The following is a 22,303-nucleotide window of genomic DNA, read 5'->3' as shown; positions in this document are numbered from 1 at the left end:
ATTTAACCCATCCAAGTAAGTGCACACACATTAGGAGCAGAGTAGTGAGTAGTGAACACACACACTGCAAACGTGGATACACACACCCGGAGCAGCGGGCAGCCTTGAGTGGCGCCCGGGGAGCGATTGGGGGTTAGGTGCCTTGCTCAAGGACACCTCAGTCATATTCCTGCCGGTACTGGAATCGAACCAGCAACCTTTGGGTCACTAGTCCAACTCTGTTACCATTAGGCCATGACTGCCTTGGCTCCTCAGAAGGTTCAAAAGAGCTTGGAATCCTTCTTATGGGCTCTTTCTGATGTTAAAGGTCAAGTCTGCCAGGCAGTGGCCCTTATCGGGCCGTTTGAACTTTTTTTTTCAGGTCAAAAAGGCTCCTCAAAAGGTTCAGAAGAGCTTCGTATCCTTCTTATGGGCTCTTTCTGATGTTAAAGATCAAGTCCGCCAGGCAGTGGTCCATATCGTGCCGTTTTAACTTTTTAATCTGGTCAAAAAGGCTCCTCAGAAGATTCAAAAATGCTTCGTATCCTTCTTATGGGCTCTTTCTAATGTTAAAGGTCAAGTCCGCCAGGCAGTGGTCAATATCGGGCCGTTTGAACTTTTTTTTTTCTGGTCAAAAAAGCTCCTCAGAAGGTTAAAAAATGCTTCGTATCCTTCTTATGGGCTCTTTCTCATGTTAAAGGTCAAGTCCGCCAGGCAGTGGTCAATATCGGGCAGTTTGAACTTTTTTTCTCTGGTCAAAAAGGCTCCTCAGAAGGTTCAAAAGAGCTTTGTATCCTTCTAATGGGCTCTTTCTGATGTAAAAGGGCAAATCCGCCAGGCAGTGGTCCATATCGGGTCGTTTGAATTTTTTTCTCTGGTCAAAAATGCTCCTAAGAAGGTTCAAAAGAGCTTCGTATCCTTCTTATGGGCTCTATCTAATGTTAAAGGTCAAGTCCGGTCAGGCAGTGGTCAATATCGGGCCGTTTGAACTTTTTTTCTCTGGTCAAAAAAGCTCCTCAGAAGATTAAAAAAAGCTTTGTACCTTCTAATGGGCTCTTTCTAATGTTAAAGGTCAAGTCCGCCAGGCAGGGGTCCATTTCCGGCAGTTTGAACTTTTTTTTCTCTGGTCAAAAAGGCTCCTCAGAAGGTTCAGAAGAGCTTCATATCCTTCTTATGGGCTCTATCTTAATGTTAAAGGTCAAGTCCGCCGGGCAGTGGTCAATATCGGGCCGTTTGAACTTTTTTTCTCAGGTAAAAAAGGCTCCTCAGAAGGATCAAAAGAGCTTGGTATCCTTCTTATGGGCTCTTTCTGATGTTAAAGGTCAAGTCCGCCAGGCAGTGGTCAATATGGGGCTGTTTGAACTTTTTTTCTCAGGTCAAAAAGGCTCCTCAGAAGGATTAAAAGAGCTTGGTATCCTTCTTATGGGCTCTTTCTGATGTTAAAGGTCAAGTCTTTCAGGCAGTGGCCCTTATCGGGCCGTTTGAACTTTTTTTTCAGGTCAAAAAGGCTCCTCAAAAGGTTCAGAAGAGCTTCGTATCCTTCTTATGGGCTCTTTCTGATGTTAAAGGTCAAGTCCGCCAGGCAGTGGTCCATATCGGGCCGTTTTAACTTTTTAATCTGGTCAAAAAGGCTCCTCAGAAGATTCAAAAATGCTTCGTATCCTTCTTATGGGCTCTTTCTAATGTTAAAGGTCAAGTCCGCCAGGCAGTGGTCAATATCGGGCCGTTTGAACTTTTTTTCTCAGGTCAAAAAGGCTCCTCAGAAGGATCAAAAGAGCTTAGAAGGATACCCTTCTTATGAGCCCTATCTGATAATAAAGATCAATTCTGACAGGCAGTGGTCCATATCGGGCCGTTTGAACTTTTTTCTCTGGTCAAAAAGGCTCCTCAGAAGTTTCAAAGGAACTTGGAATCCTGCCTATGGGCTCTATCTGATGTTAAAGGTCAAGTCCGCCAGGCAGTGGTCAATATCGGGCCGTTTGAACTTTTTTTCTCCGGTCAAAAAGGCTCCTCAGAAGGATCAAAAGAGCTTGGTATCCTTCTTATGGGCTCTTTCTGATGTTAAAGGTCAAGTCCGCCAGGCAGTGGTACATATCGGGCCGTTTGAACTTTTTTCTTCTGGTCAAAAAAGCTCCTCAGAAGGTTAAAAAATACTTTGTATCCTTCTTATGGGCTCTTTCTCATGTTAAAGGTCAAGTCTGCCAGGCAGTGGTCAATATCGGACCGTTTGAAGTTTTTTCTCTGTTCAAAAAGGCTCCTCAGAAGGTTCAAAAGAGCTTCGTATCCTTATGGGCTCTTTCTGATATTAAAGATCAAGTCCGCCAGGCAGTGGTCCATATCGGGCCGTTTGAACTTTTTTTCTCCGGTCAATAAGGCTCCTCAGAAGGATCAAAAGAGCTTGGTATCCTTCTTATGGGCTCTTTCTGATGTTAAAGGTCAAGTCCGCCAGGCAGTGGTCCATATCGGGCCGTTTGAACTTTTTTCTCTGTTCAAAAAGCTCCTCAGAAGGTTCAAAAGAGGTTCGTATCCTTCTTATGGGCTCTTTCTGATGTTAAAGGTCAAGTCCGCCAGGCAGTGGTCCATATCGGGTCGTTTCAACTTTTTTTCTCTGGTCAAAAAGGCTCCTCAGAAGGTTCAAAAGAGCTTTGTATCCTTCTTATGGGCTCTTTCTGATGTTAAAGGTCAAGTCCGCCAGGCAGGGGACCATATCGGGCCGTTTGAACTTTTTTCCTCTGGTCAAAAAGGCTCCTCCGAAGGTTAAAAAATGCTTCGTATCCTTCTTATGGGCTCTTTCTCATGTTAAAGGTCAAGTCCGCCAGGCAGTGGTCAATATCGGGCAGTTTGAACTTTTTTTCTCTGGTCAAAAATGCTCCTCAGAAGGTTCAAAAGAGCTTTGTATCCTTCTAATGGGCTCTTTCTGATGTAAAAGGGCAAGTCCGCCAGGCAGTGGTCCATATCGGGTCGTTTGAATTTTCTTCTCTGGTCAAAAATGCTCCTCAGAAGGTTCAAAAGAGCTTCGTATCCTTCTTATGGGCTCTATCTAATGTTAAAGGTCAAGTCCGGTCAGGCAGTGGTCAATATCGGGCCGTTTGAACTTTTATTCTCCGGTCAAAAAAGCTCCTCAGAAGGTTAAAAAAAGCTTTGTACCTTCTAATGGGCTCTTTCTAATGTTAAAGGTCAAGTCCACCAGGCAGGGGTCCATTTCTGGCGGTTTGAACTTTTTTTTCTCTGGTCAAAAAGGCTCCTCAGAAGGTTCAGAAGAGCTTCCTATCCTTCTTATGGGCTCTATCTAATGTTAAAGGTCAAGTCCGCCAGGCAGTTGTCAATATCGGGCCGTTTGAACTTTTTTTCTCCGGTCAAAAAGGCTCCTCAGAAGGATCAAAAGAGCTTGATATCCTTCTTATGGGCTCTTTCTGATGTTAAAGGTCAAGTCCGCCAGACAGTGGTCAATATCCGGCCGTTTGAACTTTTTTTCTCCGGTCAATAAGGCTCCTCAGAAGTATCAAAAGAGCTTGGTATCCTTCTTATGGGCTCTTTCTGATGTTAAAGGTCAAGTCCGCCAGGCAGTGGTCCATATCGGGCCGTTTGAACTTTTTTCTCTGTTCAAAAAGCTCCTCAGAAGGTTCAAAAGAGGTTTGTATCCTTCTTATGGGCTCTTTCTGATGTTAAAGGTCAAGTCCGCCAGGCAGTGGTCCATATCGGGTCGTTTGAACTTTTCTTCTCTGGTCAGAAAGGCTCCTCAGAAGGTTCAAAAGAGCTTTGTATCCTTCTTATGGGCTCTTTCTGATGTTAAAGGTCAAGTCCGCCAGGCAGGGGACCATATCGGGCCGTTTGAACTTTTTTCCTCTGGTCAAAAAGGCTCCTCATAAGGTTCAAAAGAGCTTTGTATCCTTCTTATGGGCTCTTTCTGATGTTAAAGGTCAAGTCCGCCAGGCAGTGGTCCATATCTGGCCGTTTTAACTTTTTTCTCTGGTCAAAAAGGCTCCTCAGAAGTTTAAAAAACGCTTCGTATCCTTCTTATGGGCTCTTTCTCTTTCTGTTAAAGGTCAAATCCGCCAGGCAGGGGTCCATTTCGGACCGTTTGAACTTTTTTTTCTGGTAAAAAAGGCTCCTCAGAAGGTTCAAAAGAGCTTCGTATCCTTCTTATGGTCTCTTTCTGATATTAAAGGTCAAGTCCGCCAGGCAGTGGTCCGTATCCGGCCGTTTGAACTTTTTTTTTCTGGTCAAAAAAGCTCCTCAGAAGGTTAAAAAATGCTTCGTATCCTTCTTATGGGCTCTTTCTCATGTTAAAGGTCAAGTCCGCCAGGCAGTGGTCAATATCGGGCAGTTTAAACTTTTTTTCTCTGGTCAAAAAGGCTCCTCAGAAGGTTCAAAAGAGCTTTGTATCCTTCTAATGGGCTCTTTCTGATGTAAAAGGGCAAGTCCGCCAGGCAGTGGTCCACATCGGGTCGTTTGAATTTTCTTCTCTGGTCAAAAATGCTCCTCAGAAGGTTCAAAAGAGCTTCGTATCCTTCTTATGGGCTCTATCTAATGTTAAAGGTCAAGTCCGGTCAGGCAGTGGTCAATATCGGGCCGTTTGAACTTTTTTTCTCCGGTCAAAAAAGCTCCTCAGAAGGTTAAAAAAAGCTTTGTACCTTCTAATGGGCTCTTTCTAATGTTAAAGGTCAAGTCCACCAGGCAGGGGTCCATTTCTGGCGGTTTGAACTTTTTTTTCTCTGGTCAAAAAGGCTCCTCAGAAGGTTCAGAAGAGCTTCCTATCCTTCTTATGGGCTCTATCTAATGTTAAAGGTCAAGTCCGCCAGGCAGTTGTCAATATCGGGCCGTTTGAACTTTTTTTCTCCGGTCAAAAAGGCTCCTCAGAAGGATCAAAAGAGCTTGATATCCTTCTTATGGGCTCTTTCTGATGTTAAAGGTCAAGTTCGCCAGGCAGTGGTCAATGTCGGACAGTTTGAAGTTTTTTTCTCTGGTAAAAAAGGCTCCTCAGAAGGTTCAAAAGAGCTTTGTATCATTATGGGCTCTTTCTGATATTAAAGGTCAAGACCGCCAGGCAGTGGTCCATATCGGGTCGTTTGAACTTTTTTTCTCTGGTCAGAAAGGCTCCTCAGAAGGTTCAAAAGAGCTTTGTATCCTTCTTATGGGCTCTTTCTGATGTTAAAGGTCAAGTCCGCCAGGCAGGGGTCCATTTCGGACCGTTTGAACTTTTTTTTCTGGTAAAAAAGGCTCCTCAGAAGGTTCAAAAGAGCTTCGTATCCTTCTTATGGTCTCTTTCTGATATTAAAGGTCAAGTCCGCCAGGCAGTGGTCCGTATCGGGCTGTTTGAACTTTTTTTTTCTGGTCAAAAAAGCTCCTCAGAAGGTTAAAAAATGCTTCGTATCCTTCTTATGGGCTCTTTCTCATGTTAAAGGTCAAGTCCGCCAGGCAGTGGTCAATATCGGGCAGTTTGAACTTTTTTTCTCTGGTCAAAAAGGCTCCTCAGAAGGTTCAAAAGAGCTTTGTATCCTTCTAATGGGCTCTTTCTGATGTAAAAGGGCAAGTCCGCCAGGCAGTGGTCCATATCGGGTCGTTTGAATTTTCTTCTCTGGTCAAAAATGCTCCTCAGAAGGTTCAAAAGAGCTTCGTATCCTTCTTATGGGCTCTATCTAATGTTAAAGGTCAAGTCCGGTCAGGCAGTGGTCAATATCGGGCCGTTTGAACTTTTTTTCTCCGGTCAAAAAAGCTCCTCAGAAGGTTAAAAAAAGCTTTGTACCTTCTAATGGGCTCTTTCTAATGTTAAAGGTCAAGTCCACCAGGCAGGGGTCCATTTCTGGCGGTTTGAACTTTTTTTTCTCTGGTCAAAAAGGCTCCTCAGAAGGTTCAGAAGAGCTTCCTATCCTTCTTATGGGCTCTATCTAATGTTAAAGGTCAAGTCCGCCAGGCAGTTGTCAATATCGGGCCGTTTGAACTTTTTTTCTCCGGTCAAAAAGGCTCCTCAGAAGGATCAAAAGAGCTTGATATCCTTCTTATGGGCTCTTTCTGATGTTAAAGGTCAAGTTCGCCAGGCAGTGGTCAATGTCGGACAGTTTGAAGTTTTTTTCTCTGGTAAAAAAGGCTCCTCAGAAGGTTCAAAAGAGCTTTGTATCATTATGGGCTCTTTCTGATATTAAAGGTCAAGACCGCCAGGCAGTGGTCGATATCGGGCCGTTTGAACTTTTTTCTCTGTTCAAAAAGGCTCCTCAGAAGGTTCAAAAGAGGTTTGTATCCTTCTTATGGGCTCTTTCTGATGTTAAAGGTCAGGTTCGCCAGACAGTGGTCAATATCGGGCCGTTTGAACTTTTTTTCTCTGGTCAAAAAGGCTCCTCAGAAGGTTCAAAAGAGCTTTGTATCCTTCTTATGGGCTCTTTCTGATGTTAAAGGTCAAGTCCGCCAGGCCGGGGACCATATCGGGCCGTTTGAACTTTTTTCCTCTGGTCAAAAAGGCTCCTCATAAGGTTCAAAAGAGCTTTGTATCCTTCTTATGGGCTCTTTCTGATGTTAAAGGTCAAGTCCGCCAGGCAGTAGTCAATATCGGGCCGTTTGAAATTTTTTTCTCAGTTAAAAAATGCTCCTTAGAAGGATCAAAGGAGCTTTTTATCCTTCTTATGGGCTCTTTCTGATGTTAAAGGTCAAGTCCGCCAGGCAGTGGTCCATTTCGGGCAGTTTGATCTGTTTTTCTCTGGTTAAAAAGGCTCCACAGAAGGTTCAGAATAGCTTTCTATCCTTCTTATGGGCTCTTTCTGATGTTAAAGGTCAAGTCCGCCAGGCAGTGCTCCATATCGGGCCGTTTGAACTTTTTTTTTCAAGTCAAAAAGGCTCCTCAAAAGGTTCAGAAGAGCTTAGTATCCTTCTTATGGGCTCTATCTGATGTTAAAAGTTAAGTCCGCCAGGCATTGCTCCATAACGGGGCGTTTGAACTTTTTTCTCTGTTCAAAAAGGCTCCTCAGAAGGTTTAAAAGAGCTTTGTACCTTCTAACGGGCTCTTTCTAATGTTAAAGGTCAAGTCCGCCAGGCAGGGGTCCATTTCTGGCAGTTTGTACTTTTTTTTCTCTGGTCAAAAAGGCTCCTCAGAAGGTTCAGAAGAGCTTCGTATCCTTCTTGTGGGCTCTATCTAATGTTAAAGGTCAAGTCCGCCAGGCAGTTGTCAATATCGGGCCGTTTGAACTTTTTTTCTCCGGTCAAAAAGGCTCCTCAGAAAGATCAAAAGAGCTTGATATCCTTCTTATGGGCTCTTTCTGATGTTAAAGGTCAAGTCCGCCAGGCAGTGGTCAATATCGGACAGTTTGAAGTTTTTTTTCTCTGGTCAAAAAGGCTCCTTAGAAGGATCAAAGGAGCTTTGTATCCTTCTTATGGGCTCTTTCTGATGTTAAAGGTCAAGTTCGCCAGGCAGTGGTCAATGTCGGACAGTTTGAAGTTTTTTTCTCTGGTAAAAAAGGCTCCTCAGAAGGTTCAAAAGAGCTTTGTATCATTATGGGCTCTTTCTGATATTAAAGGTCAAGACCGCCAGGCAGTGGTCGATATCGGGCCGTTTGAACTTTTTTCTCTGTTCAAAAAGGCTCCTCAGAAGGTTCAAAAGAGGTTTGTATCCTTCTTATGGGCTCTTTCTGATGTTAAAGGTCAGGTTCGCCAGACAGTGGTCAATATCGGGCCGTTTGAACTTTTTTTCTCTGGTCAAAAAGGCTCCTCAGAAGGTTAAAAAATGCTTCGTATCCTTCTTATGGGCTCTTTCTCATGTTAAAGGTCAAGTCCGCCAGGCAGTGGTCAATATCGGGCAGTTTGAACTTTTTTTCTCTGGTCAAAAATGCTCCTCAGAAGGTTCAAAAGAGCTTTGTATCCTTCTAATGGGCTCTTTCTGATGTAAAAGGGCAAGTCCGCCAGGCAGTGGTCCATATCGGGTCGTTTGAATTTTCTTCTCTGGTCAAAAATGCTCCTCAGAAGGTTCAAAAGAGCTTCGTATCCTTCTTATGGGCTCTATCTAATGTTAAAGGTCAAGTCCGGTCAGGCAGTGGTCAATATCGGGCCGTTTGAACTTTTATTCTCCGGTCAAAAAAGCTCCTCAGAAGGTTAAAAAAAGCTTTGTACCTTCTAATGGGCTCTTTCTAATGTTAAAGGTCAAGTCCACCAGGCAGGGGTCCATTTCTGGCGGTTTGAACTTTTTTTTCTCTGGTCAAAAAGGCTCCTCAGAAGGTTCAGAAGAGCTTCCTATCCTTCTTATGGGCTCTATCTAATGTTAAAGGTCAAGTCCGCCAGGCAGTTGTCAATATCGGGCCGTTTGAACTTTTTTTCTCCGGTCAAAAAGGCTCCTCAGAAGGATCAAAAGAGCTTGATATCCTTCTTATGGGCTCTTTCTGATGTTAAAGGTCAAGTCCGCCAGACAGTGGTCAATATCCGGCCGTTTGAACTTTTTTTCTCCGGTCAATAAGGCTCCTCAGAAGTATCAAAAGAGCTTGGTATCCTTCTTATGGGCTCTTTCTGATGTTAAAGGTCAAGTCCGCCAGGCAGTGGTCCATATCGGGCCGTTTGAACTTTTTTCTCTGTTCAAAAAGCTCCTCAGAAGGTTCAAAAGAGGTTTGTATCCTTCTTATGGGCTCTTTCTGATGTTAAAGGTCAAGTCCGCCAGGCAGTGGTCCATATCGGGTCGTTTGAACTTTTCTTCTCTGGTCAGAAAGGCTCCTCAGAAGGTTCAAAAGAGCTTTGTATCCTTCTTATGGGCTCTTTCTGATGTTAAAGGTCAAGTCCGCCAGGCAGGGGACCATATCGGGCCGTTTGAACTTTTTTCCTCTGGTCAAAAAGGCTCCTCATAAGGTTCAAAAGAGCTTTGTATCCTTCTTATGGGCTCTTTCTGATGTTAAAGGTCAAGTCCGCCAGGCAGTGGTCCATATCTGGCCGTTTTAACTTTTTTCTCTGGTCAAAAAGGCTCCTCAGAAGTTTAAAAAACGCTTCGTATCCTTCTTATGGGCTCTTTCTCTTTCTGTTAAAGGTCAAATCCGCCAGGCAGGGGTCCATTTCGGACCGTTTGAACTTTTTTTTCTGGTAAAAAAGGCTCCTCAGAAGGTTCAAAAGAGCTTCGTATCCTTCTTATGGTCTCTTTCTGATATTAAAGGTCAAGTCCGCCAGGCAGTGGTCCGTATCCGGCCGTTTGAACTTTTTTTTTCTGGTCAAAAAAGCTCCTCAGAAGGTTAAAAAATGCTTCGTATCCTTCTTATGGGCTCTTTCTCATGTTAAAGGTCAAGTCCGCCAGGCAGTGGTCAATATCGGGCAGTTTAAACTTTTTTTCTCTGGTCAAAAAGGCTCCTCAGAAGGTTCAAAAGAGCTTTGTATCCTTCTAATGGGCTCTTTCTGATGTAAAAGGGCAAGTCCGCCAGGCAGTGGTCCACATCGGGTCGTTTGAATTTTCTTCTCTGGTCAAAAATGCTCCTCAGAAGGTTCAAAAGAGCTTCGTATCCTTCTTATGGGCTCTATCTAATGTTAAAGGTCAAGTCCGGTCAGGCAGTGGTCAATATCGGGCCGTTTGAACTTTTTTTCTCCGGTCAAAAAAGCTCCTCAGAAGGTTAAAAAAAGCTTTGTACCTTCTAATGGGCTCTTTCTAATGTTAAAGGTCAAGTCCACCAGGCAGGGGTCCATTTCTGGCGGTTTGAACTTTTTTTTCTCTGGTCAAAAAGGCTCCTCAGAAGGTTCAGAAGAGCTTCCTATCCTTCTTATGGGCTCTATCTAATGTTAAAGGTCAAGTCCGCCAGGCAGTTGTCAATATCGGGCCGTTTGAACTTTTTTTCTCCGGTCAAAAAGGCTCCTCAGAAGGATCAAAAGAGCTTGATATCCTTCTTATGGGCTCTTTCTGATGTTAAAGGTCAAGTTCGCCAGGCAGTGGTCAATGTCGGACAGTTTGAAGTTTTTTTCTCTGGTAAAAAAGGCTCCTCAGAAGGTTCAAAAGAGCTTTGTATCATTATGGGCTCTTTCTGATATTAAAGGTCAAGACCGCCAGGCAGTGGTCCATATCGGGTCGTTTGAACTTTTTTTCTCTGGTCAGAAAGGCTCCTCAGAAGGTTCAAAAGAGCTTTGTATCCTTCTTATGGGCTCTTTCTGATGTTAAAGGTCAAGTCCGCCAGGCAGGGGACCATATCGGGCCGTTTGAACTTTTTTCCTCTGGTCAAAAAGGCTCCTCATAAGGTTCAAAAGAGCTTTGTATCCTTCTTATGGGCTCTTTCTGATGTTAAAGGTCAAGTCCGCCAGGCAGTGGTCCATATCTGGCCGTTTTAACTTTTTTCTCTGGTCAAAAAGGCTCCTCAGAAGGTTAAAAAACGCTTCGTATCCTTCTTATGGGCTCTTTCTCTTTCTGTTAAAGGTCAAATCCGCCAGGCAGGGGTCCATTTCGGACCGTTTGAACTTTTTTTTCTGGTAAAAAAGGCTCCTCAGAAGGTTCAAAAGAGCTTCGTATCCTTCTTATGGTCTCTTTCTGATATTAAAGGTCAAGTCCGCCAGGCAGTGGTCCGTATCGGGCTGTTTGAACTTTTTTTTTCTGGTCAAAAAAGCTCCTCAGAAGGTTAAAAAATGCTTCGTATCCTTCTTATGGGCTCTTTCTCATGTTAAAGGTCAAGTCCGCCAGGCAGTGGTCAATATCGGGCAGTTTGAACTTTTTTTCTCTGGTCAAAAAGGCTCCTCAGAAGGTTCAAAAGAGCTTTGTATCCTTCTAATGGGCTCTTTCTGATGTAAAAGGGCAAGTCCGCCAGGCAGTGGTCCATATCGGGTCGTTTGAATTTTCTTCTCTGGTCAAAAATGCTCCTCAGAAGGTTCAAAAGAGCTTCGTATCCTTCTTATGGGCTCTATCTAATGTTAAAGGTCAAGTCCGGTCAGGCAGTGGTCAATATCGGGCCGTTTGAACTTTTTTTCTCCGGTCAAAAAAGCTCCTCAGAAGGTTAAAAAAAGCTTTGTACCTTCTAATGGGCTCTTTCTAATGTTAAAGGTCAAGTCCACCAGGCAGGGGTCCATTTCTGGCGGTTTGAACTTTTTTTTCTCTGGTCAAAAAGGCTCCTCAGAAGGTTCAGAAGAGCTTCCTATCCTTCTTATGGGCTCTATCTAATGTTAAAGGTCAAGTCCGCCAGGCAGTTGTCAATATCGGGCCGTTTGAACTTTTTTTCTCCGGTCAAAAAGGCTCCTCAGAAGGATCAAAAGAGCTTGATATCCTTCTTATGGGCTCTTTCTGATGTTAAAGGTCAAGTTCGCCAGGCAGTGGTCAATGTCGGACAGTTTGAAGTTTTTTTCTCTGGTAAAAAAGGCTCCTCAGAAGGTTCAAAAGAGCTTTGTATCATTATGGGCTCTTTCTGATATTAAAGGTCAAGACCGCCAGGCAGTGGTCGATATCGGGCCGTTTGAACTTTTTTCTCTGTTCAAAAAGGCTCCTCAGAAGGTTCAAAAGAGGTTTGTATCCTTCTTATGGGCTCTTTCTGATGTTAAAGGTCAGGTTCGCCAGACAGTGGTCAATATCGGGCCGTTTGAACTTTTTTTCTCTGGTCAAAAAGGCTCCTCAGAAGGTTCAAAAGAGCTTTGTATCCTTCTTATGGGCTCTTTCTGATGTTAAAGGTCAAGTCCGCCAGGCCGGGGACCATATCGGGCCGTTTGAACTTTTTTCCTCTGGTCAAAAAGGCTCCTCATAAGGTTCAAAAGAGCTTTGTATCCTTCTTATGGGCTCTTTCTGATGTTAAAGGTCAAGTCCGCCAGGCAGTAGTCAATATCGGGCCGTTTGAAATTTTTTTCTCAGTTAAAAAATGCTCCTTAGAAGGATCAAAGGAGCTTTTTATCCTTCTTATGGGCTCTTTCTGATGTTAAAGGTCAAGTCCGCCAGGCAGTGGTCCATTTCGGGCAGTTTGATCTGTTTTTCTCTGGTTAAAAAGGCTCCACAGAAGGTTCAGAATAGCTTTCTATCCTTCTTATGGGCTCTTTCTGATGTTAAAGGTCAAGTCCGCCAGGCAGTGCTCCATATCGGGCCGTTTGAACTTTTTTTTTCAAGTCAAAAAGGCTCCTCAAAAGGTTCAGAAGAGCTTAGTATCCTTCTTATGGGCTCTATCTGATGTTAAAAGTTAAGTCCGCCAGGCATTGCTCCATAACGGGGCGTTTGAACTTTTTTCTCTGTTCAAAAAGGCTCCTCAGAAGGTTTAAAAGAGCTTTGTACCTTCTAACGGGCTCTTTCTAATGTTAAAGGTCAAGTCCGCCAGGCAGGGGTCCATTTCTGGCAGTTTGTACTTTTTTTTCTCTGGTCAAAAAGGCTCCTCAGAAGGTTCAGAAGAGCTTCGTATCCTTCTTGTGGGCTCTATCTAATGTTAAAGGTCAAGTCCGCCAGGCAGTTGTCAATATCGGGCCGTTTGAACTTTTTTTCTCCGGTCAAAAAGGCTCCTCAGAAAGATCAAAAGAGCTTGATATCCTTCTTATGGGCTCTTTCTGATGTTAAAGGTCAAGTCCGCCAGGCAGTGGTCAATATCGGACAGTTTGAAGTTTTTTTTCTCTGGTCAAAAAGGCTCCTTAGAAGGATCAAAGGAGCTTTGTATCCTTCTTATGGGCTCTTTCTGATGTTAAAGGTCAAGTTCGCCAGGCAGTGGTCAATGTCGGACAGTTTGAAGTTTTTTTCTCTGGTAAAAAAGGCTCCTCAGAAGGTTCAAAAGAGCTTTGTATCATTATGGGCTCTTTCTGATATTAAAGGTCAAGACCGCCAGGCAGTGGTCGATATCGGGCCGTTTGAACTTTTTTCTCTGTTCAAAAAGGCTCCTCAGAAGGTTCAAAAGAGGTTTGTATCCTTCTTATGGGCTCTTTCTGATGTTAAAGGTCAGGTTCGCCAGACAGTGGTCAATATCGGGCCGTTTGAACTTTTTTTCTCTGGTCAAAAAGGCTCCTCAGAAGGTTAAAAAATGCTTCGTATCCTTCTTATGGGCTCTTTCTCATGTTAAAGGTCAAGTCCGCCAGGCAGTGGTCAATATCGGGCAGTTTGAACTTTTTTTCTCTGGTCAAAAATGCTCCTCAGAAGGTTCAAAAGAGCTTTGTATCCTTCTAATGGGCTCTTTCTGATGTAAAAGGGCAAGTCCGCCAGGCAGTGGTCCATATCGGGTCGTTTGAATTTTCTTCTCTGGTCAAAAATGCTCCTCAGAAGGTTCAAAAGAGCTTCGTATCCTTCTTATGGGCTCTATCTAATGTTAAAGGTCAAGTCCGGTCAGGCAGTGGTCAATATCGGGCCGTTTGAACTTTTATTCTCCGGTCAAAAAAGCTCCTCAGAAGGTTAAAAAAAGCTTTGTACCTTCTAATGGGCTCTTTCTAATGTTAAAGGTCAAGTCCACCAGGCAGGGGTCCATTTCTGGCGGTTTGAACTTTTTTTTCTCTGGTCAAAAAGGCTCCTCAGAAGGTTCAGAAGAGCTTCCTATCCTTCTTATGGGCTCTATCTAATGTTAAAGGTCAAGTCCGCCAGGCAGTTGTCAATATCGGGCCGTTTGAACTTTTTTTCTCCGGTCAAAAAGGCTCCTCAGAAGGATCAAAAGAGCTTGATATCCTTCTTATGGGCTCTTTCTGATGTTAAAGGTCAAGTCCGCCAGACAGTGGTCAATATCCGGCCGTTTGAACTTTTTTTCTCCGGTCAATAAGGCTCCTCAGAAGTATCAAAAGAGCTTGGTATCCTTCTTATGGGCTCTTTCTGATGTTAAAGGTCAAGTCCGCCAGGCAGTGGTCCATATCGGGCCGTTTGAACTTTTTTCTCTGTTCAAAAAGCTCCTCAGAAGGTTCAAAAGAGGTTTGTATCCTTCTTATGGGCTCTTTCTGATGTTAAAGGTCAAGTCCGCCAGGCAGTGGTCCATATCGGGTCGTTTGAACTTTTTTTCTCTGGTCAGAAAGGCTCCTCAGAAGGTTCAAAAGAGCTTTGTATCCTTCTTATGGGCTCTTTCTGATGTTAAAGGTCAAGTCCGCCAGGCAGGGGACCATATCGGGCCGTTTGAACTTTTTTCCTCTGGTCAAAAAGGCTCCTCATAAGGTTCAAAAGAGCTTTGTATCCTTCTTATGGGCTCTTTCTGATGTTAAAGGTCAAGTCCGCCAGGCAGTGGTCCATATCTGGCCGTTTTAACTTTTTTCTCTGGTCAAAAAGGCTCCTCAGAAGTTTAAAAAACGCTTCGTATCCTTCTTATGGGCTCTTTCTCTTTCTGTTAAAGGTCAAATCCGCCAGGCAGGGGTCCATTTCGGACCGTTTGAACTTTTTTTTCTGGTAAAAAAGGCTCCTCAGAAGGTTCAAAAGAGCTTCGTATCCTTCTTATGGTCTCTTTCTGATATTAAAGGTCAAGTCCGCCAGGCAGTGGTCCGTATCCGGCCGTTTGAACTTTTTTTTTCTGGTCAAAAAAGCTCCTCAGAAGGTTAAAAAATGCTTCGTATCCTTCTTATGGGCTCTTTCTCATGTTAAAGGTCAAGTCCGCCAGGCAGTGGTCAATATCGGGCAGTTTAAACTTTTTTTCTCTGGTCAAAAAGGCTCCTCAGAAGGTTCAAAAGAGCTTTGTATCCTTCTAATGGGCTCTTTCTGATGTAAAAGGGCAAGTCCGCCAGGCAGTGGTCCACATCGGGTCGTTTGAATTTTCTTCTCTGGTCAAAAATGCTCCTCAGAAGGTTCAAAAGAGCTTCGTATCCTTCTTATGGGCTCTATCTAATGTTAAAGGTCAAGTCCGGTCAGGCAGTGGTCAATATCGGGCCGTTTGAACTTTTTTTCTCCGGTCAAAAAAGCTCCTCAGAAGGTTAAAAAAAGCTTTGTACCTTCTAATGGGCTCTTTCTAATGTTAAAGGTCAAGTCCACCAGGCAGGGGTCCATTTCTGGCGGTTTGAACTTTTTTTTCTCTGGTCAAAAAGGCTCCTCAGAAGGTTCAGAAGAGCTTCCTATCCTTCTTATGGGCTCTATCTAATGTTAAAGGTCAAGTCCGCCAGGCAGTTGTCAATATCGGGCCGTTTGAACTTTTTTTCTCCGGTCAAAATGCTCCTCAGAAGGATCAAAAGAGCTTGATATCCTTCTTATGGGCTCTTTCTGATGTTAAAGGTCAAGTTCGCCAGGCAGTGGTCAATGTCGGACAGTTTGAAGTTTTTTTCTCTGGTAAAAAAGGCTCCTCAGAAGGTTCAAAAGAGCTTTGTATCATTATGGGCTCTTTCTGATATTAAAGGTCAAGACCGCCAGGCAGTGGTCCATATCGGGTCGTTTGAACTTTTTTTCTCTGGTCAGAAAGGCTCCTCAGAAGGTTCAAAAGAGCTTTGTATCCTTCTTATGGGCTCTTTCTGATGTTAAAGGTCAAGTCCGCCAGGCAGGGGACCATATCGGGCCGTTTGAACTTTTTTCCTCTGGTCAAAAAGGCTCCTCATAAGGTTCAAAAGAGCTTTGTATCCTTCTTATGGGCTCTTTCTGATGTTAAAGGTCAAGTCCGCCAGGCAGTGGTCCATATCTGGCCGTTTTAACTTTTTTCTCTGGTCAAAAAGGCTCCTCAGAAGGTTAAAAAACGCTTCGTATCCTTCTTATGGGCTCTTTCTCTTTCTGTTAAAGGTCAAATCCGCCAGGCAGGGGTCCATTTCGGACCGTTTGAACTTTTTTTTCTGGTAAAAAAGGCTCCTCAGAAGGTTCAAAAGAGCTTCGTATCCTTCTTATGGTCTCTTTCTGATATTAAAGGTCAAGTCCGCCAGGCAGTGGTCCGTATCGGGCTGTTTGAACTTTTTTTTTCTGGTCAAAAAAGCTCCTCAGAAGGTTAAAAAATGCTTCGTATCCTTCTTATGGGCTCTTTCTCATGTTAAAGGTCAAGTCCGCCAGGCAGTGGTCAATATCGGGCAGTTTGAACTTTTTTTCTCTGGTCAAAAAGGCTCCTCAGAAGGTTCAAAAGAGCTTTGTATCCTTCTAATGGGCTCTTTCTGATGTAAAAGGGCAAGTCCGCCAGGCAGTGGTCCATATCGGGTCGTTTGAATTTTCTTCTCTGGTCAAAAATGCTCCTCAGAAGGTTCAAAAGAGCTTCGTATCCTTCTTATGGGCTCTATCTAATGTTAAAGGTCAAGTCCGGTCAGGCAGTGGTCAATATCGGGCCGTTTGAACTTTTTTTCTCCGGTCAAAAAAGCTCCTCAGAAGGTTAAAAAAAGCTTTGTACCTTCTAATGGGCTCTTTCTAATGTTAAAGGTCAAGTCCACCAGGCAGGGGTCCATTTCTGGCGGTTTGAACTTTTTTTTCTCTGGTCAAAAAGGCTCCTCAGAAGGTTCAGAAGAGCTTCCTATCCTTCTTATGGGCTCTATCTAATGTTAAAGGTCAAGTCCGCCAGGCAGTTGTCAATATCGGGCCGTTTGAACTTTTTTTCTCCGGTCAAAAAGGCTCCTCAGAAGGATCAAAAGAGCTTGATATCCTTCTTATGGGCTCTTTCTGATGTTAAAGGTCAAGTTCGCCAGGCAGTGGTCAATGTCGGACAGTTTGAAGTTTTTTTCTCTGGTAAAAAAGGCTCCTCAGAAGGTTCAAAAGAGCTTTGTATCATTATGGGCTCTTTCTGATATTAAAGGTCAAGACCGCCAGGCAGTGGTCGATATCGGGCCGTTTGAACTTTTTTCTCTGTTCAAAAAGGCTCCTCAGAAGGTTCAAAAGAGGTTTGTATCCTTCTTATGGGCTCTTTCTGATGTTAAAGGTCAGGTTCGCCAGACAGTGGTCAATATCGGGCCGTTTGAACTTTTTTTCTCTGGTCAAAAAGGCTCCTCAGAAGGTTCAAAAGAGCTTTGTATCCTTCTTATGGGCTCTTTCTGATGTTAAAGGTCAAGTCCGCCAGGCCGGGGACCATATCGGGCCGTTTGAACTTTTTTCCTCTGGTCAAAAAGGCTCCTCATAAGGTTCAAAAGAGCTTTGTATCCTTCTTATGGGCTCTTTCTGATGTTAAAGGTCAAGTCCGCCAGGCAGTAGTCAATATCGGGCCGTTTGAAATTTTTTTCTCAGTTAAAAAATGCTCCTTAGAAGGATCAAAGGAGCTTTTTATCCTTCTTATGGGCTCTTTCTGATGTTAAAGGTCAAGTCCGCCAGGCAGTGGTCCATTTCGGGCAGTTTGATCTGTTTTTCTCTGGTTAAAAAGGCTCCACAGAAGGTTCAGAATAGCTTTCTATCCTTCTTATGGGCTCTTTCTGATGTTAAAGGTCAAGTCCGCCAGGCAGTGCTCCATATCGGGCCGTTTGAACTTTTTTTTTCAAGTCAAAAAGGCTCCTCAAAAGGTTCAGAAGAGCTTAGTATCCTTCTTATGGGCTCTATCTGATGTTAAAAGTTAAGTCCGCCAGGCATTGCTCCATAACGGGGCGTTTGAACTTTTTTCTCTGTTCAAAAAGGCTCCTCAGAAGGTTTAAAAGAGCTTTGTACCTTCTAACGGGCTCTTTCTAATGTTAAAGGTCAAGTCCGCCAGGCAGGGGTCCATTTCTGGCAGTTTGTACTTTTTTTTCTCTGGTCAAAAAGGCTCCTCAGAAGGTTCAGAAGAGCTTCGTATCCTTCTTGTGGGCTCTATCTAATGTTAAAGGTCAAGTCCGCCAGGCAGTTGTCAATATCGGGCCGTTTGAACTTTTTTTCTCCGGTCAAAAAGGCTCCTCAGAAAGATCAAAAGAGCTTGATATCCTTCTTATGGGCTCTTTCTGATGTTAAAGGTCAAGTCCGCCAGGCAGTGGTCAATATCGGACAGTTTGAAGTTTTTTTTCTCTGGTCAAAAAGGCTCCTTAGAAGGATCAAAGGAGCTTTGTATCCTTCTTATGGGCTCTTTCTGATGTTAAAGGTCAAGTTCGCCAGGCAGTGGTCAATGTCGGACAGTTTGAAGTTTTTTTCTCTGGTAAAAAAGGCTCCTCAGAAGGTTCAAAAGAGCTTTGTATCATTATGGGCTCTTTCTGATATTAAAGGTCAAGACCGCCAGGCAGTGGTCGATATCGGGCCGTTTGAACTTTTTTCTCTGTTCAAAAAGGCTCCTCAGAAGGTTCAAAAGAGGTTTGTATCCTTCTTATGGGCTCTTTCTGATGTTAAAGGTCAGGTTCGCCAGACAGTGGTCAATATCGGGCCGTTTGAACTTTTTTTCTCTGGTCAAAAAGGCTCCTCAGAAGGTTCAAAAGAGCTTTGTATCCTTCTTATGGGCTCTTTCTGATGTTAAAGGTCAAGTCCGCCAGGCCGGGGACCATATCGGGCCGTTTGAACTTTTTTCCTCTGGTCAAAAAGGCTCCTCATAAGGTTCAAAAGAGCTTTGTATCCTTCTTATGGGCTCTTTCTGATGTTAAAGGTCAAGTCCGCCAGGCAGTAGTCAATATCGGGCCGTTTGAAATTTTTTTCTCAGTTAAAAAATGCTCCTTAGAAGGATCAAAGGAGCTTTTTATCCTTCTTATGGGCTCTTTCTGATGTTAAAGGTCAAGTCCGCCAGGCAGTGGTCCATTTCGGGCAGTTTGATCTGTTTTTCTCTGGTTAAAAAGGCTCCACAGAAGGTTCAGAATAGCTTTCTATCCTTCTTATGGGCTCTTTCTGATGTTAAAGGTCAAGTCCGCCAGGCAGTGCTCCATATCGGGCCGTTTGAACTTTTTTTTTCAAGTCAAAAAGGCTCCTCAAAAGGTTCAGAAGAGCTTAGTATCCTTCTTATGGGCTCTATCTGATGTTAAAAGTTAAGTCCGCCAGGCATTGCTCCATAACGGGGCGTTTGAACTTTTTTCTCTGTTCAAAAAGGCTCCTCAGAAGGTTTAAAAGAGCTTTGTACCTTCTAACGGGCTCTTTCTAATGTTAAAGGTCAAGTCCGCCAGGCAGGGGTCCATTTCTGGCAGTTTGTACTTTTTTTTCTCTGGTCAAAAAGGCTCCTCAGAAGGTTCAGAAGAGCTTCGTATCCTTCTTGTGGGCTCTATCTAATGTTAAAGGTCAAGTCCGCCAGGCAGTTGTCAATATCGGGCCGTTTGAACTTTTTTTCTCCGGTCAAAAAGGCTCCTCAGAAAGATCAAAAGAGCTTGATATCCTTCTTATGGGCTCTTTCTGATGTTAAAGGTCAAGTCCGCCAGGCAGTGGTCAATATCGGACAGTTTGAAGTTTTTTTTCTCTGGTCAAAAAGGCTCCTTAGAAGGATCAAAGGAGCTTTGTATCCTTCTTATGGGCTCTTTCTGATGTTAAAAGTCAAGTCCGCCAGGCAGTGGTCCATATCTGGCCGTTTTAACTTTTTTCTCTGGTCAAAAAGGTTCATCAGAAGGTTCAAAAATTGCATCCTTCTTATGGGATCTCTCTAATGTTAAAGGTCAAGTCCGCCAGGCAGGGGTCCCTTTCGGACAGTTTGAACTTTTTTTTCTCTGGTCAAAAAGGCTCCTAAGAAGGATCTAAAGAGCTTCATATCCCTCTTATGGGTCTTATTCTGATGTTAAAAGTTAAGTCCGCCAGGCATTGGTCCATATCTGGCCGTTTTAACTTTTTTCTCTGGTCAAAAAGGCTCCTCAGAAGGTTAAAAAACGCTTCGTATCCTCCTTATGGGCTCTTTCTCTTTCTGTTAAAGGTCAAATCCGCCAGGCAGGGGTCCATTTCGGACAGTTTGAACTTTTTTTTCTCTGGTCAAAAAGGCTCCTCAGAAGGATCAGAAGAACTTCGTATCCTTCTTATGGGCTCTATCTGATGTTAAATGTCAAGTGTTCAATGTCGGGCCTTTTTGAACTTTTTTTCTCCGGTCAAAAAGGCTCCTCAGAAGGATCAAAAGAGCTTGGTATCCTTCTTATGGGCTCTTTCTGATGTTAAAGGTCAAGTCCGCCAGGCAGTGGTCCATATCGGGCCGTTTGAACTTTTTTTTTCTAATCAAAAAAGCCCCTCAGAAGGTTAAAAAATGCTTTGTATCCTTCTTATGGGCTCTTTTTTCCATGTTAAAGGTCAAGTCCGTCAGGCAGTGGTCGATATCGGACGTTTGAACTTTTTTTCTCTGTTCAAAAAGGTTCCTCGGAAGGTTCAAAACAGCTTTGTATCCTTATGGGCTCTTTCTAATGTTAAAGGTCAAGTGCGCCAGGCAGTGGTCAATATCGGGCCGTGTGAACTTTTTTTCTCTGGTCAAAAAGGCTCCTCAGAAGGTTCAAAGGAGCTTCGTATCCTTCCTATGGGCTCTTTCTGATGTTAAAGGTCAAGTCCGCCAGGCAGGGGTCCATTTCGGGCAGTTTGAACTTTTTTTCTCCAGTCAAAAAGGCTCCTCTGAAGGTTCAGAAGAGCTTTCTATCCTTCTTATGGGCTCTTTCTGATGTTAAAGGTCAATCACTTTTTTCTTGTCAAAAAGGCTCCTCAATAGGTTTAAAAGCTTATACTTTGAGGACCATTTTAACAGAAAAAATGTCAATAAGTCAGATATGGACTTCCATATGGACTCTGAAGCATGAGAAGGATCATAAGAAGCCAATCTGTATTAAAATGTAATGTTCAAGAACTCTTTGTCCAGAAATATGTTCAGTTGGTCAAAAATGGACCTCTGTATGGCTGATTGAACATCAGAAGGAGTCTATAAGTGTATATAGTTTTTAAACCTTTTGAGGACCCTTTAGCAATATAAGCATATAAGCAATATGCACTTTGTTGCATTGCAATGCATTCAAGAACTAATTTTGTAGTGCATTAAAGAGATGTGCAATGCAATATGCTATTTGTGTTGTTTCATTAATTGTATAAAATGTTTAACTCATTCTTTTGTGCAATGAAAAAACTAAACATTATCATTTGTGTATGAAGGAAAGTTATTGCATTAGCTGTTAAAAATGTTAAAAAGGTAACTCACAGCATATTGTTTTTCGCATTGCATACAGCTCATTAATTTGTGTAGTCACAGGAAAACATCACAGAGCTGTCGCTTTCCAATGCATGCAATAACTAACTCTTTTCTTTGTATAATGAAGAGATGTGCAATGGAGCGTTATTTTGCATGAGATAATTGCATTAAAGTAATATGCACTTTGTTGCATTGCAATGCATTCAAAAACTAACTCATTCCAAATTGAAGAGATTGCAGTGCAATCTGGTGTTACATTGCATTGCACGTACGATAAAGCGTTGTGCAAAGAATAACAAATAAGCAATATCCATTTTGCTGCATTGCAATGATTTCAAGAACTAACTCATTCCGAAGTGCATTGAAGAGATTGCAATGCAATCTGCTGTTGAATTGATTTGCACATACGATCAAGCGTTGTGATTGAAGAATAACATAAGCAATATAAACTTTTTTTGCATTGCAATGATTTCAAGAACTAACTCATTATGAAAGTGCATTGAAGAGATTGCAATGCAATCTGCTTTTGCATTGAATTTCACATACGATCAAGCGTTGTGCATTGAAGAATGACCTATAAGCATTATGCACTTTTTTGCATTCAAGAACTAACAGAACAGTTAGAACATTCAAGAACAGTTTGTAGTGCATTAGAGATGGGCAATGCAATCTGCTGTATTAATAAAATTGTGTTTCATTTCATTCCATTAAAAGACTACCTTTGTTCAATGAGAAAACTAACCATTAAAAAACTGCTGTTGAAATATATGAAAAAGCGTTAGAATAACGTATGAGATTGTTATTCTCAAATAACATTCATATCTCATATCTCATTTGCACTTTTTTGCATTGCAATGCATTGAAGAACTAACGAAGTGCATTGAAGAGATTGCAATGCAATCTGCTGTTGAATTGAATTGCACATACGATCAAGCGTTGTGCATTGAAGAATAACATAAGCAATATAAACTTTTTTTGCATTGCGATGCATTCAAGAACTAACTCATTCCAAAGTGCATTGAAGAGATTGCAATGCAATCTGCTGTTGCATTTCCATTTCACGTACGATCAAGCGTTGTGTAGGGACGAATAACATATAAGAAATATGCACTTTGCTGCATTGCATTCAATAACTAACTCAGTTTGTAGTGCATTAAAGAGATGGGCAACGCAATATGCTTTTTAAATAACTTTTTGTTGTTTCATTCCATTGGATAAAAAAGAACTATCTTATTCCTTTGTTCAATGTAAAAAATAACGCTTAAAAAATTGCTGTTGCATTGCACATATGATAAAGCATTAGAATAAGATATAAGCAATATATGAACTTTTTTGCATTGCAATGCATTCAAGAACTAACTCATTCCGAAGTGCATTGAAGAGATTGCAATGGAATCTACTGTTGCATTGCATTGCACGTAAAATAAAGCATTGTGCAGAGAAGAATAACATATAAGCAATATGCACTTATTTGCATTGCAATGATTTCAAGAACTAGCTCATTTCGAAGTGCATTGAAGAGATTGCAATGCAATCTGCTTTTGCATTGAATTGCACATACGATCAAGCGTTGT

Source organism: Siphateles boraxobius, unplaced genomic scaffold, assembly GCF_051911475.1.
Source record: "Siphateles boraxobius isolate OS27281-9 unplaced genomic scaffold, OSU_SipBor_1 11, whole genome shotgun sequence".
In the NCBI taxonomy this organism is placed as follows: Eukaryota; Metazoa; Chordata; class Actinopteri; order Cypriniformes; family Leuciscidae; genus Siphateles; species Siphateles boraxobius.
Note: the sequence above shows the minus strand (reverse complement) of the source record.